Below are 17,896 nucleotides of genomic sequence, written 5' to 3'. Positions count from 1 at the left end.
TCAGAGATACGGTTGTTCCCGTCAGAATTAACACCAAACCAACACTGACAACAACATTCATGTAAACATGCCTACGTCGCAAGCTTAAGACGAAGTGATAGAGAAAGTGTATGTGAATATTGAACAGGTAATGCACTACGTGAAGGGAGATGAAACTCAAATGGTCATGGGGGACCTGAATGTGGTTGTAAGGCCAGGAGCAGGAAAAAGGGTGTTAGAAGAACGTGGGTTTGGTAATAGGAATGAGAGTAGAAAGACTGAGTTCTGCAATAAATTTCAGCTAGTGATAGCGAATACTCTGTTCAAGAATCACAAGAGCAGAAGGTATACTAGGAAAAGGCCATGAGATAAGGGAAAATTTCAGTTAGATTACGCCATAGGCAGAAAGAGATTTCGAAATCAGATATTCGAATGTAAGTCATACACAGATGCAGATATACAGGGTGGTCCAAAAGTCCGGAAACACACTCATAAAATTCAAATGAAGTAGCAAACAAGGAAACAGAGTCCCTACACACGAGTAACGGGAAGGGGGAAACTTTATAGGCTATGCCGCCAACATGGTGGCCATCTTGAAAGCCGCCATCTTGGATTCAACTCCGAAATTTCAAATGGGTATGTGGTCATGTGACATATCAAACAGATAGAGAATTTCACCAGAAAAACAATGCCGTTGTTATTTTAAACATAGCTTTATTCATTCTCGGGTTATAGCCACCTACATGTGGAAGCGGTGAGACGCTCGGCACCATGTGTGTTACGTGCCGAAGAGACATTACGCCGATGTTACACAGTCCGAGAGACCACCAACAGTCATAGGAATGGCTCGATATGTTGTCCATTATGTTGGATTGTTAATGCTATCCTCCGAACCCAGTCCTGATGAACTTTGACCAACACATCTGGCTGAATTTGACCACACGCATCAACAATGTGCTGCTTTAGATGACGCAAATCCCGTATTTTCACAGAATAAACCAGTGCTTTGACATGACCCCAAAGATAAAAATCCAAAGGAGTCAAATCTGGTGAACGTGGTGGCCACTCCGCAGCATCCCTACGACCAATCCACTTTTGAGGGAAATGCACATCCAGGTATGCTCGCATATTGTACCCATAATGTCGTGGGGCTCCATCATGCTGGAAGCATTCCGGAAATATCCCGTCCTCCATTAACAACGAGAGAAACACTTCTTCATCCAACAACCTCAGATAACCGTTGGCTGTTAATGTATCATCAATAAAAATGGTCCAACGACTTTGGTACCCCACACACCACACCAGACCATCACTTTTTGTGAGTCGACCGTTTCGGAAGCATCAATCCAGTGCGGATTTGTGTCGGACCAGTATCTGTGATTCTGCTTGTTCACTTCACCATTGATAAAGAAATTGGCTTCATCACTGAACAGCACCTGATAGGGGAAAGGTGGGTTTATCTGCAGCTGCTGTGTCACCCATTCTGCGAATTGTATCAGACGGTCTGGGTCATCCTCGTTCCGGTGTTGGAGCAGTTGAATTTTGTACGGGTGCCATTTGTGCTGCAATAAAATTCGCAGTATGGAGGTACGGCTAACCCGACATTCTTGTGGCAGTCGACAAGTACTCCGTTGCGGACTCTTGCTAAATGATGCCAACAAGCTCACTATTGTTGCTTCATCGGTGGCGGATTTTGATCTTCCAGCCTTAGGTTTATCTGCGACAGAATCTGTTGCTCGGAATTTGGCCAAAAGCTTGGCAACTGCACTGTGAATGATGGCCTGTCTGGTTGGGTGACTACTGTTGAAATCCTCAGCAATGACCCGTGTGCTTCTTTCTCCTGATATCAAAATGATTTCAATGCGTTCTTCATGTTTTAAGGACATTTTGTAACCTGTAAATAAGGAAACAATGATTAAAACGTTAGCATGAGTAAATGATACCTAACATTTAAACACATGTAACATATCAGGCATGGGACAGTCACTTTGCACCGTTTCAGACTCCATTTTATGACTTCTCAGTACGTAATACTCATGCTGCCGAGCGTCCCTCTGCTGCCACAAGTAATTGGCTATAACATGAGAATGAATAAAGCTATGTTTAAAATAACAACGGCATTGTTCTTCTGGTGAAATTCTCTATCTGTTTGATATGTCACATGACTACATTCCCATTTGAAATTTTGGAGTCGAATCCAAGATGGCGGCTTTCAAGATGGCCGCCATATTGGTGGCATAGTCTATAAAGTTTCCCCCTTCCTGTTTCTCGTTTGTAGGGACTCTGTTTCCTTGTTTGCCACTCCATTTGGATTTTACCAGGGTTTTTTCCGGACTTTTGGACCACCCTGTAGAATCAGATCACAATGTAGTAGTGATGAAGAGTAGGCTGAAGTTGAAGGGAGTAGTTAGGAAGAATCAGTGCGCAAAGAGGTGGGATACGGAAATGCTAAGGAAGGAGGAGATCAAGTTCTCTGAGGATATAGGCACCAAGGTAAGGCATAACTCAGTATGCATTTCAGTTGAAGAGGAATGGTTTTCTCTGAAAAGGGCAATCACTGAAGATGGAAAGAAAAATATAGGTTCAAGGAAGTTGACTGGGAAGAAACCATGGGTAAGAGAAGAAATGTTTCAGTTGACTCATGAAAGAAGAAAGTGCAAAATTATGCAGGGAAACTCTGGAATACAGAAATACAAGTCACTTAGGAATGAAATAAATAGAAAGTCCAGGGAGGCTAAGGCGAAATGGCTGCATGAAAAACGTGAAGAAATCGACAAAGAAATGGTTGTCGGAAGGACTGGCTCAGCGTACAGGAAAGTCAAAGTAGCCTTCGGTAAAATTAAAAGCAAGGGTGGTAACATTAAGAGTGCAAGGTGAAAAAATGCAGAAAAGAGAGTAGATAGCTGGAAAGAGTACATTGTGAAGGCCTATATTAGGGGCAAGAATTGTTTGTTGACGTGACAGAAGAACAAGCAAGAGTCGGGATAGGGGATTCAGTATTATAATTTAAAAGAGCTTTGGAAGAGATAAGATCAAATATGGCGTTAGGAATTGATAACATTTCATCAGAATTACTAAAATCATTGGGTGACCTGGCAGCAAAACGACTATTCACGTCAGTCTGTAGAATGTGTGAGACTGGCGATACACGATCTGACTTTCGGAAAAGCTTCATCCACACAATTCCGAAGATTGTACTAGCCAAGAAGTGTGAGAATTATCGCACAACCAGCTTAATAGCTCATGAGTCGAAGTTGCAACACTAATATACAGAAGAATGTAAAAGAAAATTGAGGATGTTTTAGGTGGCAATCAGTTTGGTTTAGGAAAGGTACAGGCACCAAAAATGCGATTCTAATAATCGAGTAAGGACTGAAGAAAAATCATGACACTTCCATAGGATTTGTCGACCCAATGTAGAGTGATGCAAATTGTTCGGAATTCTGAGGAAAATAGGAGTAAGCTATAGGCCTGTATAATATGTACAAGACGAAAGAGGGAACAATAAGAGTGGAAGACAAGAACGAAGTGCTCGGATTAAAAAGGGTGTAACACAGGGATGTAGTCTGTCGTCCCTGCTCTTCAGTCTATACATCGAAGAAGCAGTTACAGAAATAAAGAGAGGTTCAAGAATGGAATTAAAATTCAGTGTGAAAGGATATCAATGATACGATTCGCTGATGACATTGCTATCTTCAGTGAAAGTGAAGAAGAATTGCAGGATTTGCTGAATGGAATGAACAGTCTAACTAATACAGACTAAACTGAAGAAAGACGGACGTAATGACAAGTAGCAGAAATGAGAACATCGAGAAAGTTAACATCAGGATTAACGATCACTAAATAAATTAAGCTAAGTAATTCTGCTGACTAGGCAGCAAAGTATCTTATGACGGATGGGCTAGGGAGGACATAAGAAGCAGACTAGTACTGGCGAAAAAGGACATTCCTGGCCGGGAGAAGTCTACTAGTATCGAACATAGGTCTTCATTTGAGAAAGAAATTTCGGAAAATGTACGTTTGGAGCACAGCATTGTGTGGTACTGAAACATGAATTGTGGGAAAACCGGAACAGAAGAGAATCGAAGCATTTGAGATGTGGCGCTACTGATGAATGTTGAAAATTAGATGGAAAAAGGAATGAGGAGGTTCTCTGGAGAATCGGCGAAGAAAGGAATATAAAGAAAAGTTGAAGGAACAGGTAGTAATAGAGGGTCCTGTAGAGAGTAAAAACTGTAGAGGAAGACAGAGATTGGAATTCATCCAGCAAACAGTTGAGGACGTAGGTTGCAAGCACTACTCTGAGCCGCGCGGGATTAGCCGAGCGGTGTGAGGCGCTGCAGTCATGGACTGTGCAGCTGGTCCTGGCGGAGGTTCGAGACCTCCCTCGGGCATGGGTGTGTGTGCTTGCCCTTAGGATAATTTAGGTTAAGTAGTGTGTAAGCTTAGGGACTGGTGACCTTAGCAGTAAAGTCCCATGAGATTTCACACACATTTGAACGTTTTCACTACTCTGAAATGAAATGGTTGGCACAGGAGAGGAATTCGTGGCACGCTGCATCAATCCAGTCAAGACTGATGACTCATAATAAATAAATAAATACAATGCGAACCAACGATTTTCATACTGTGTCGCCTCAACCAACTACGCTATGCTGAAGCTCTGCTAGTAAGCGACCTCATATTTTATGTTAATCTCTTTTAAAAGCTTTAATCATCGAAATGTTATTATTTGTCTTTTAATTATAACAAATCCTAGCATGAACAACGCGTTTTTATGTACCTTTAATGGTTGTTACCTTAAAACGGCTTACTCTCAGGATATGAGAATTATATTGCCTTTTAACCTTCGTATCGACGTTTCCCGTAATTTTATTACAACAAATAGTACCAATAACGACTCTGTAACGTTGCTACTTTAATTTTGCTATGGTGAAAGCGGTACTGACTGACAATAAAACCGGGTTAAAAGCTGTGAGCTGTCTGGGGAGAAGTTAACCGTGCATTACTGCGCAACTGTTTCACCAGGTAACTAGTCTAGGTTTACCACATTACCAATCAGACTAACATTGATTATAATCTTTTACAGTCATACAACAACCGGTAATATATCTATATATAAAAAGGAGAATTTAAATAAAAAGAAAGAAATCAGTTTATATTTGGAAATTTATTTTAAGATTGTTCACTGAAATTTCAGCATATTATACGTGAGTTATAACTGAGCTGGTGCCTTGTTTAAGGATTGTAAAAATGTGAGATTTTAATCTTACGGAACATATCAAATATGGAGCCAAGATTGGGAAACTGCATACAACCCTGCATTCACAAAACAACACCCAAAGAACGTTGAAACATAAGCAAGAAGAAGTTAACCACAACCAACAGATTCAGTTTTCACCCAAAGAAATTACGTTCGTAACACAATCCTGTCCGTCATGTAATTACCACACACTGGTATACTAAATTCATATTAACTTTTTGTGAAATCTTCCCAAAAAGAATAGCTGAAGGCTACTTTGATGATTACACCACATGCTCCACGTGGTCAACTTGGTTTACAGAAAGCGTATAACTCCGCAGTAATTTTGATAATTAAAATAAATTCGATCGAAAAGCAATTGACAAAAGAAAAATCTTGAACTGGTTACTAACGTCTTACTATTAACCTGATGGGTCAAACAGTTATATAAGCACGTGGTACTGGTCTCGCAAAGTACACTCCACGTGGGTTGAACATAAAGAGAAGCATAAAGAAAAGTTGCTATATTGTAAAATATTGTCAAGACGAGACGTTATAATCACACAAGCATTCACATTTAAGATTGATGAACTTAGTTAGAGTTACTGATCAACACGTGGTTCCACTTTACTCACAAAGTAGTAACAAAGCAACAACCGGAAACTAATATGAACTTCACACGAGAATTACACTACGCTGCAATTTAAGATAACCTTAGATATTTTAGAGCTAAACCCGAAATAAAGATGATTAAATTTTCAGTTAGGCTGAACTTAACAAATCCATTGTCCTATGGACTTAGCAGACACGCGCTTAGCCGGAGATCTTACCACTTCAGGCGCTCGCCACGGTCCCACAGCAACTGCCTACTACCGATCGTGCTTCCTGAGGGTGGCTCACAAAGACAAACGGACGGACAGAGCCATACTAAGGATAGAAACCTCTCTGCTTTAAGAAAGCGTAGCTACCTGTTCCGACGTTGGTCCTACTGTTCTCTAGCAGACAGCCTTGTCTGCTACCCTCAAGCATGCAACTACAAACACATTTGATCATTCATCCTCTCACACAGAAGGGAAGGGGGATGACAGTATCTTATCATATACAGCATATAAAAGAAAGCGGATGTAGGTTCCGTATGAGACTGTGTGACATGAATTACATATAAACTGTTTTAAAGTGTAGTAGTGTGACAGATCGTTCTTGTTTACGTGTAAAAGTAACACGTTCCACTACTCAGTCTCCTCCCAGATAGTCAGAAACGCCACAGTAAATTTAGAAGAGGAATTTATTCCATAAATGACAACAGATTTAAGAAATCAAACATGAAAGGAATCCAACAGAGACCTTTCAACTCGTTATCGAGATAATGGTCTGATGGTTAAAAAATGTACATATTCAAAGGGTGTAAAACCCACCGAATATGAGGTTTTACTGAACACAACAAAAACATTATGGCGTCTCGCTTTCTGCTTGTGACGTAGTGGACGTTCCTACATACTACATTATGTGGCACGTTGTCGAAATATCGCAGAGATTTTTTTTGTGTTTCATATGACGAAATGGTTCCTCAACTTGAAGCAGCAGGAAGTAACATTACGAAACTCGTAGAGCGCCACGTCAACTTTAACCTTAACGAACTCGTCGCGTGTGACGACGACTTAACGAAAAAGTTGGCGTTTCCAGACTTGTATGCTTGGGGCGCTGGTGCAGACTTGTATACGTCACGTTTGTCGTGTAATACCGGATTAACGGGGGTTCTAGGCGTCGGCCTCCGAGTGACTGCTGCCGCATCTGTGGCTTATGCTGCTGCCGCTCAACCCTCCCGCCCACAGCGTCCGCTGCGCTGCCGCCCCCGGACGCCGCCTCCGCTGCGTTTCCTGCTGCTGCTGCCACCGCCACCGACGTCGCGGTTCCTGTTACCGCAACCGGCGAAGCGGTTTCCGCTGCTACTGCTGCCTCCCAGCAGCGCCGAACGACGACACTGCCGTCGTTGCAACATGCAGGGGAGCGTAGGGCACCACAGAGGGACCACTAACTCGATGAGTCAGTGGTGTTAATGGTGGACACAATAAAAGAGGAATTGTGCAGTAAATGACGGTGCTAGAGTGCAGCAATTTTGTAATAAACCTACAGTTCAACTAGTGCAAACAGGTTAGGGATTTAAGAACTAAAACTGCAGCATGGTGAAGATGCTTCGGGAAATCAAAAAAATAAAAAAAAATCTAAATCGCTTGAACCTAACATGTATAGGCTGTGTTGTACAGATACAGTTCGAAAAACAGAATGACACATTCTCAAACCGATAATACCCGCCTTCACACATTCATTGCCTATTGGAAATATGAGATATTTTGCTAGACTTCAATCCTGTTCGTCAATATTTCTGGTACTGACAATACAATACTCTGTGAAGTTTGGTAGGTAGCAGACGAGGTACTTGCGGAATTAAAGCTGTGAGGACGGGGCGAGAGTCGTGCTAGGGTAGCTCAGTTGGTAGTGCACTTTCCCGCGAAAGGCAAAAGTCCCGAGTTCGGGTCTCAGTCCGGTACACAGTTTTAATCTGCCAGGAAGTGCATATCAGCGCACACTACGCTGTAGAGCGAAAATTTCGTTCTACAATACAATACTCGCCCTCAGAAGGTCATTATATTAACGTATTGACAAAAATATTGAATGTATAAGGGTCCCTTAACTCGTCCACCCTCTCTTTCTCCCTCCCCCCCCCCCCCCCCCTCTCTCTCTCTCTCTCTCTCTCTCTCTCTCTCGCTCTCACGGATTTCTTCCGCGGGCTAGATTGAAACCGGAAAGCATTTGACGCGGTGCACTATGCAGACTGTTCTTAAATAATAGAACTCAGTATGTTCCCTTCGACGACGAGTGTTCTTCAGAGCGAGGGTATCGTCAGGAGTGCCCAAGGGAACTGTGGTAGGACCGCTGTTGTTCTCCACATACATTTGACGCATAGGGTGGGCAGCAATCTGCGGTTGTTTGCTGATGTGCCTGGGTATACGGTAAGGTGTAGAAGTTCAGTGACTGTATGAAGATACAAGACAGACAAAATTTCCAGTTGATGTGATGAATGGTAGCTAACCCTAAAAGTGGAAAGATGTAAGTCTATGCGGATGAGTAGGGAGATCAAACCTGTAACTTCGGATACAGAATTACTAACGTCCTGCTTGACACAGTCGATTCACCTAAATGTCTGGGCGTAACGCTGCAAAGCGATATCAGGTGGAATGAGCATGTGAGAACTGTGATAATGGTTCAAATGGCTCTGAGCACTAAGGGACTTAACTTCTGAACTTAGAACTGCTTAAACCTAACTAACCGAAGGACATCACACACATCCATGCCCGAGGCAGGATTCGAACCTGCAACCGTAGCGGCCGCGCGGTTCCAGACTGTAGCGCCTAGAACCGCTCGGTCACCACGGCCGGCGAGAACTGTGATAGGGAAGCTGAATGGTCGACTTCGGTTTATTGGGAGAATTTTACGAAACAGCAGTTCACCTGTAAAGGAGACCGCATATAGAACGCTGGTGCGACCTGTTCTAGAGTACTGCTCGAGTGCTAGGGATCCGTAACAGGTCGGGTTGAAGGAAGACAACGAAGTAATTCACAGGCGGTCTGCTAGATTTGTTACGAAAGTGTTAAGGAGATGCTTCGGGAACTCAAATGAGAATCGCTGAAGGGAGACGTCGTCCTTTTCCAGGAACACTACCGTGAAATTTCAGAGAACTTGCATTTGAAGCTGACTGCAGATCGATCCTACTGCTACCAACATACACTCCGCATAAGGGCCACGAAGATTAGGTACGAAAAATTAGGGCTCATGTGGAGGCATATAATCGTTTTTCTCTTGCTCTATCTGCGAGTGGAGCAGGAAAGGGAACCACTAGTATTGGTACCACAGGGTGGATTTCCGGAGTATGTAAACATTTGTAGACGTAGAACCTGATACCTATTATAACTACTTCCAGTAATTTGTGGGTAGGCTTTTGTCATTATTATCTACGACGACAACAGACTTAGAGCATGTATTTGTTACGTATGGAAAGGTAAAAAAAAAAGCAAAAATTTGCAGACCTGGATGTCGGTGCTATAGCTATTTTATAAAAAATGTTTATGTTCATAGTAAATGTATTCCGCATTTTCACGAAATGAAGTTAAATTGAAGAACCATATTAATTGAAGGGGCATGTGGGTCTGCTTTAACTGAAGATACCTTAAAAGAAGTACAGAGAAGAGAAACTAGAATAGAGGACATACCTAAATATGTTCCTTGAGAACATGACAATTCAACCGAAAAAGTTCAAGCTGACTTTGAATCATAGCAGAACTTTATCAACAAATCAGTATTAATGTAGATCGTAGATTCGATCAACGGTGCGTCTTAACCCAGATGTAACACAGTCTGACTTCAATAATAAATCCCAGGGTGTAAATTATATGGTACTGGATGTTCTAGTAGACGGTATTCAAGTCCAGGAACAGCCGAAAGCAGAAATTCTGGTTGATGACCTACTTCAAAATAAAGTAGAAGACAATGTAAATTATACTACGGTATATTGATAATTTTCACTTATGGACCGTCTGACAGCAACTGAATAAAACACAATTTTAGTGTCATACGCGTTTCGCCTTTATTTTCTGCAAGGCATCACCAGTGGCAGGTTGCGTAGACAGTTTCTTACATATTACGCTCCTGTTGCATTTTTGGTGTTGCTCTTCTTTCTATGAGCGCCAATTTACTGTTTTTTCCACATTCCACAGCACTATGCACTGAACGCTTGTTTTAATGCAATGTTTTGGAGTAACAGAAACCAAAACATTGCATTAAAACAAGCGTTCAGTGCATAGTGCTGTGGAATGTGGAAAAAACAGTAAATTGGCGCTCATAGAAAGAAGAACAACACCAAAAATGCAACAGGAGCGTAATATGTAAGAAACTGTCTACGCAACCTGCCACTGGTGATGCCTTGCAGAAAATAAAGGCGAAACGCGTATGGCACTAAAACTGTGTTTTATTCAGTTGCTGTCAGACGGTCCATAAGTGAAAATTATCAATATACCGTAGTATTACGCGCAACTGAGGAGGACAGGACCACAAAAGTTGAAAATGTAAATTATGTTTGGAACGAACTTGATAGGTCAACAAAACGGTGGAAGCACATATTAGTGGCTACCAATCAACGAAATGTAATGTGAACAGAAACCGCTGTAGCTATAAACCAAACGGAAAAACCAGTTCCTTTATGAATGAAGAAAGGTCATGTGAGGAAGTGAAACCGGTTACGGAAGATCTTACTGATATAAGAATAAACGGAGCAGCTAACTTCTGAGCAGACTATTGAACGAAATTTTACTGAGAAACCAAACAATGTTTACCACTGTTGGTACACGGACGCCGTTCGAAGAACAATGAAAGAGTCGGAGAAGTCCCTGCATAAATCCTAGGGGCCATGGGAGGCAACAAAGGGTGACTCATTAATGTACATCTACGTCGTTAGCCATTCAGCGAGCAGAATAGAGCGGATTTACGTCTGACAAGACTTAGTACGTAGTATCACATCGGAAGTCTGGCCTGTAAATTTTTGCGATCATTGTGCTTATAATACCAGAATCAATTTAAAGAAACAAACAACTTTCCGCGGAAAAGGATCCTGGAAATTAAATACTGCCTTACTTAGAGACGAGGAAGTAAGACTTCTGACTCTGGAAACATGGAACACCTGCGTAACTAACGTAAGGAAGTACCTCAGCAGATTAAATTGGCAAGTGGCTCATGTGAAACGCAAGCTTTGGAGATTGTTTCGACACTATGGTTAAAACAAATATGAGTGGGAGGAAAGTATAGAGGAATTTTATTGCAGGTGTCTCCGAGAATTGTGTCAAGATACACGAGATGCACCCACTACTTATCGTTCACAGATAATGCAGATTAAAGCACAGATAATGTCAATATACGGAAGAAAACTAGAGGGTCTGAAAATGAGGCCCAGAGCTGACAGTATTATCGAAGTGGAGAATGTGTCTCTCTAACACTCAATCCGCACATCGAAAAGGACAAAAAACGAAATAACTGAGGCACTCAACATAGGAAACGAGACAATGAAACAGCAGGCTGGTATGAAAAGAGGAGTGCTGAAACATTTCTGTCAGTGGTATGCTGCAGTCGACATAGACGAGAACCTCGAATCAGTTTTTCTGCTTGTTATTGACTACGTGCTGACAGAAGCAGACAACATTTCTCCCAGCGTATAATTTACAGAGGAGAAAGTATCTGAAGAGTTACTAAAAACCCGGCAGGAAAGTCACTAGATATACATGACATGTCATCTGAATTTCACCTCACTTACTGGGACATACCGAAAGAAGAGCCAATTAACGTATTCAGTGATGCATGGGGTGCCCAAAATACCCTACAAGCTTCCATGAGGGGCTCGTCGTATTGGTACCCAAGAAGTACCCGTGTATAATCTTGAACGCTGACTACAGCTTGAACAGTAAACGCAAGAATAATAAATTTAACGAAAAACATGCCGGGCGCTGTGTCCGAGCGGTTCTAGGCGCTTCAGTCCGGAACCGCGCTGCTGCTACGGTCGCAGGTTCGAATCCTGCCTCGTGCATGGGTGTGTGTGATGTCCTTAGGTTAGTTAGCTTTAAGTAGTTCTAAGTCTAGGAGACTGATGACATCAGATATTAAGCCCCATAGTGCTCAGAGCCATTTGAGCCATTTTCTGAATGAAAAGCATGATAGGACGTTACCAATCATGCGCAATTCCTGGGCGCAATATAACCGACACCCTGAGTGACTACCGTGACATAACAGCCATCAGGGATACGTATAAAACAAAGGGATCTGTAATATCTGTCGATTTTTCGAAAGCTTTCGATCGGATCTCTCATAGTTTTCTACGAAAAGCAATGAGGAAATTTAGTATCTGCAACAACTTGTCCTATCTTGTCGGTTATTTTGCAAGGAAGTCAGTCTAACATCATGGTCAATGGGTAACCAACTGGACCATTCGATATAAAGTCGTCAGTCCATCAGGGTTGCCACCTATCGATGGCCCTATGTGCAACTGCGGCCGAACCTTAATAGCTCACTCCCAGGCTTGATCTTACTAGGAAAGAAAAGTATGTCGAACATTTGCAGATGATCTGAGTGTGTAGGCACAAGACCAGACACCGCGCCCAAAACATTTACCGAACAGTTAGTATGCAGCGACAGGATCCATGATGAACTCTAACAAATCCAAGATAATGAACTTAGGGAAAGGTTTACCGCTGGAAGAGCAACAGTAATTACCCACAGCAACAAAGATACGAGGTCCAGGGCCTGGTCTCGTGTCAGACGTACGAGGCGCGCCGACTATCAACTGGCGATCGATGTTAGGGCAAGCGTACAGCTATATTCCAACAGAAATCTCGATATGATCCAGAAGTAGCACTTGTAAACGAGTTCATATTATCGAAAGTGTATTACATAGCGTCCATTTTCCTAGTACCAGCGCCAATACCCAAAAGTCTACAATGAGCGATTGGATATTTGGTATGCTGTGGAAATATTGTTAAGGTAAAATATAGCACGCTAACATTACCATTTGAAGAAGGTGGGATCGGATTAATAGATACTGCCGCAAAATCCAAACTATTACTAGTACATGTTGTCCTTAAAAGATCAAAATTCAGGCCTACCGGTCTGACCGGTCTACTTATGAAAACACTGCAGCCAGACAACGAAGTAGCAGCCGTCAGTATTCGCGAAATACGTTCAAATTCTCAGGACCTCCATAGTCGAGAACAGCTACGTAACTTAGGAATACAGAATTTGTAATGCAAAGAAATGGTACCATCACATTAAGAAACGTTCAGTTCTTAACAGGACGCAAACTAAATACGATCATGTTCATTGGCCTGGCGCGTGGAAGAACAGTCATAATAAACAGCTTACATCAGATGTTAGGACAGAATGGTCGAAGTTGTCAATGAAACGATTCCAGTGCGCACGAAGTTATACTCTATCCATCCTTTGGAGTCACAGAACTGTGATAGATGTAGTGAAAAGGATACAATTGTACACTGGTTTACGTGTAACCACACACACGAAATCTGGGAATGGACACATCAGACGCTTGCGTCACTACTGTGGACGGCACCGCAATATGTCAAGATACTAGAAGTTCTGACACCAGACCGAAAGCGTTGCACCGACCAGGAAAGACTATGGTAATCTGGCTATCGGGTCAATTCGTACACTACTTGTTAGCATCAGAATCACCGACTTTAACGGAACTTTAGTTTAAACTGACAGTATTGCAGCATGAAGTGCAGAACAAAATAATTTTGCAAACTACGCAAGAGAGTGGTATCCCTGCATCTGAAATATTAAGAGCAGTGTAGAGGTTGTTGAATACTCTCCTTTTACTTTGTAGCTAAGATTAATACTTTTACTCAACACTCCTCCGAAGAAAACATGCTACGACAAAGGAGGAGGAATTTATTTTCTTTGTTTCTCTAATTTTTCTGCGGAAGAAACAAAAATCTCAGTTTCTATAGACGATAAGCGATTAGATTTACGTAAAGTATCACATTTCTTTGGATTTGCAAAGAAGCATACACTTCATGTTTAGAGGAAAGAGTGACATGAAATTTTTCAGAAGAAAAAGAATTACATTACATTACATTTCAATATCGAAGGAATGTACAACAATCAAAATAGACTTTACTACATTATTACTTTTCTTTATCAATTCTGCGAAGAGGAAAAATTTTCATTATCATTTGATTTATAATTAAGAAAAATTTTAATGTAAATAAATTACGAAAAATAAAGAAGTTCCCAGAGCAAACGAAGTATTTATGTCAGAAAATTTCTTCCATTTTCCAGGAAAATTATTATGAAAACAAAAGAAAGGAAAAGAAAAAAAAACAAAAATTAGATTAACAAAAACATAAATAAATAAATAAACCTAGATCAGTCGGAGGGCACTTTGTCGCAAAAGGCAAAGGGCCTGGCCTCCATATCCGGTCAGCAAACATTTTTAATCTGCCGGGAAGTTTCAATCGAGTTTACCACCTTATGTGAGTAGATCATCATCAGACAACATTTAAAGCGGATACGACGTGGACTTCGTATTAATACCGAATGGTATTGCCTATATAAGAAGAGAAATTTGTGAAATAGTTTCCATTAAATTATCTTTTTCTAATAGAGAAAAGTAAAGTTTTTGACATTATTAGGTACACAGAAAGGAAAAAAACGCTGTAAAGAAAGAAAGTTGTATATATTTCCTTCTACCTGTTGTTTGATTACTCTGGCAAATTAAGATGGTCGGCAGTTTTCCTATTCTTCCATTTTATAGCAGTTTACCACATAAACTTTGTCGAGCACATGTATTGAGAATTTTGCTTTGGTCATTTATGTACTTTATCATTGTTATATTCAAACTTTTGTAAAACGGAAAGTGCTTCATAACGTCACTTTCACCGTTCAGTAGTTGGTTAAGTGAGGTGAGGTTGCGCCCACGTTCCGTCTAGCGTGAACCCACAACGAACTGACGGTGACGTCACCTCCCGTTCTTTTCCATTCCGCTCTGTTAGCGTTAAGAATGAATCGGCCATATAGTGCTCGTATGATGTCCTATAAACTGTGCTCACTGAAAGTTAGTTAATGAAATTTTCACACAAAAAAGGCAGTGGGAAGGTCCTCTAATCCCCCTATCTGAACTGCGCTACCAGCTCGGCAGGTGGGAGAGCCGAGGGCTCTTACGCCGTGTGACGTTAGAGAGGACTGTAAAGGCCCGAACAAGAACTGTAACAGCCAATTGTTTACAATCTGAAGTAATCATACTTATTTTATAATTTTCTTTCGAACGCAGTCATAAAATTTGTACTTATGACCACATCCTCCATAACTACAGATCTGAAACAAAATGTGCAAATAATAACATGGAATTTAATAATCTTTTCCTTTCGTCCACCACACTGTGAGATTAGATGGTCAGTTCCTTCACGGAAAAATGTTTGCCATTGCTTCGAAACCATGACTGCACTCCGGCGTGCGCATTCCGTCTGAAGCACGTACGGCCACCGCACGAGGAGAGATCGCGACTGTGTGGAGGATATGATAGGTCTTCCCAGCAAAACTTATTCCATGCGATTCTCATATATTTGGAACCCTGAAGAAAGACGTTTCTGACCTCGATTTCCTCGGACGAAGAGGTGCTCACCTGGATACAGTCATGGTTCCGCAGGCGACCACAAACGTGTTTCCATGAAGGCATTGACCGTATTGTTTCACAAAGGGTACATGTATTAATAGTTACGGCGAGTACTTTCGAAATAATAGACACTTACTTTCGTTCCACCCGTGTCGTTTTAATTTGATTGTGCCTTAGAAAAACTTTTCCAACGTATCCTGCCATTACCTTTTCATACATTGACTTACCGCCTGTCTCTGTTCATTTGAACCTAGATTGTGCTTTTTGTTGCTGGAAAGGAAGTTTTGCAGTATTGGTCAGTCGCCTGAAATTTTCCCTATCTTATATAACGTCTTTTGTTTTATTAAGTCTGCCGGCCGGAGTGGCCGAGCAGTTCTAGGCGCTACAGTCCGGAGCCGCGCGACCGCTACGGTCGCAGGTTCGAATCCTGCCTCGGGCATGGAAGCGTGTGTTGTCCTTAGGTTAGTTAAGTTTAAGTAGTTCTAAGTTCTAGGGGACTGATAACCTCAGGTGTTGAGTCCCATAGCGCTCAGAGCCATTTGAAACATTTTTTATTAAGTCTCGTCAGACCCCATCTCTCTTCCAGCCACCCGTGAAGTTTCTTGCTTTGGAAATGAAACTGGACACATTCTATGTTGGCCTGCTGACATTCACAGTGTAATCAGAGGTTATGTGGTAAACTGTTCAGACTCCGGAGAACTGAAACATTTCAGAACGTATACATTTATTTGCCCGAGAAAATATGTACTTGCAAACATACCAAACAATATGTAAAATACAGTAAATGACACCTTTTTTATTTGTTCTTTGTATCTTGTTTTCTTGCTCAGTGCCAAATGACAAAGAAAATATTTTTCCACTTCCAATAATTTTGACTTTTTCACTGTTTAAGTAACTTTCATTAAAACGCTTAATCTATTCACGTTCTCACTTATGCATAGTGTACGTTTTTCTCAGAAAATGGCTCTGAGCACTATGGGACTTAACATCTATGGTCATCAGTGCCCTAGAACTTAGAACTACTTAAACCTAACTAACCTAAGGACACCACACAACACCCACTCATCACGAGGCAGAGAAAATACCTGACCCCGCCGGGAGTCGAACCCGGGAACCCGGGTGTGGGAAGCGAGAACACTACCGCACGACCACGAGCTGCGGACTTTTCTCAGGAACGGGAAGCCTCAGTGCGAAAGTAAAACGCCAGGGGCGCTGCAGTAGACGCACTAGTCGCGAGCGGTCAGTTGAGACAAGAAAGTCGATCGTGTAGAACGGGCAGTTTTTTGTGGGTAGAGAGACCACAAGACTGACTCCCTCTGGGAGTTTATTCTTGGTGGGTGATAGGTGTACATATTTTATGTCTCTTTGTTTAACAATCTACTGTATACACTTTGTAGGTAACTGGGCACTGATCGGGTCCTTTGTTCCTCTAACTATACAATACAGTATTTTCTATTGTGGAGGACCATTCTTTAATTCGTTCCGCGAGCCTTGGTACTGGTAACTTTTCGACGTCTCACGCACAAACTTATGCCAGCGGACCAAGGTCCTTGGCGCTTTGTACTTATCTCAGCGCTGGGGATGAATGAATGGTGCATAGTATTTCGTCCCTTTAGTGATCTACTTTGGCGTAGAGCTTCGTGACGTAGTCCGTTGTTTTCTCGTGGAGGTAGTTCTCCTTTAAGGCTTCGTGTAGTTCCCTGGTTCTCGTCCGTAGGGGAGCCCCCAGAGTCCACCTTAGGTACCGGTTATCTAATTGGTTGCAGTGAACGTATTTTGGTATCACATGTGACTCCCTACGCCGCGCAGCCGTAGAGGAGTTTTGTCAAATGCTTTCAAAAATGGTTCAAATGGCTCTGAGCACTATAGGACTTAACTTCTGAGGTCATCAGTCGCCTAGAACTTAGATCTACTTAAACCGAACTAACCTAAAGACATCACACACATCCATGCCTGAGGCAGGATTCGAACCTGCAACCGTAGCGGTCGCGCGGTTCCAGGTGTAGCGCCTAGACCCACTCGGCCACCCCAGTCGGCTTTGACTGGACTGTCGGTCTGTCGAGTTGGTACTTAGTCTTGGTATTCAGATGGGTGCTGGTGAAGATTGTTATCAGTATGTGCGTCATATTCATGGTGTCCTCTTTTCGTTGCTCAGCATATTTGTGAAGGTCAGGGACTCATCCAGAATGAACCCCACGCACTTCGTTGAGTGTGAACAAGGGATAGGTTACCCTAGTAAGTTCCGTGGGTAACGTAGTATCGGTAGCCCGTTCTTTGTAAAGAGCATTGCAGCGGACTTCGTGGGGTAGACTATTATTTTGTTACACTGCGCCCTCTCTTCCATGATATCTGTTGGTCGCTGAGCCCTGTTTATTAGCCGGTTCAAGTTGCGGCTCGACGTGATAAAGGCAGTATCGTCAGCGTCACCAGAGGAATCGTTGGCAGGTCAT

The sequence above is a fragment of the Schistocerca americana genome, chromosome 3, assembly GCF_021461395.2.
Source record: "Schistocerca americana isolate TAMUIC-IGC-003095 chromosome 3, iqSchAmer2.1, whole genome shotgun sequence".
NCBI lineage: Eukaryota > Metazoa > Arthropoda > Insecta > Orthoptera > Acrididae > Schistocerca > Schistocerca americana.
Note: the sequence above shows the minus strand (reverse complement) of the source record.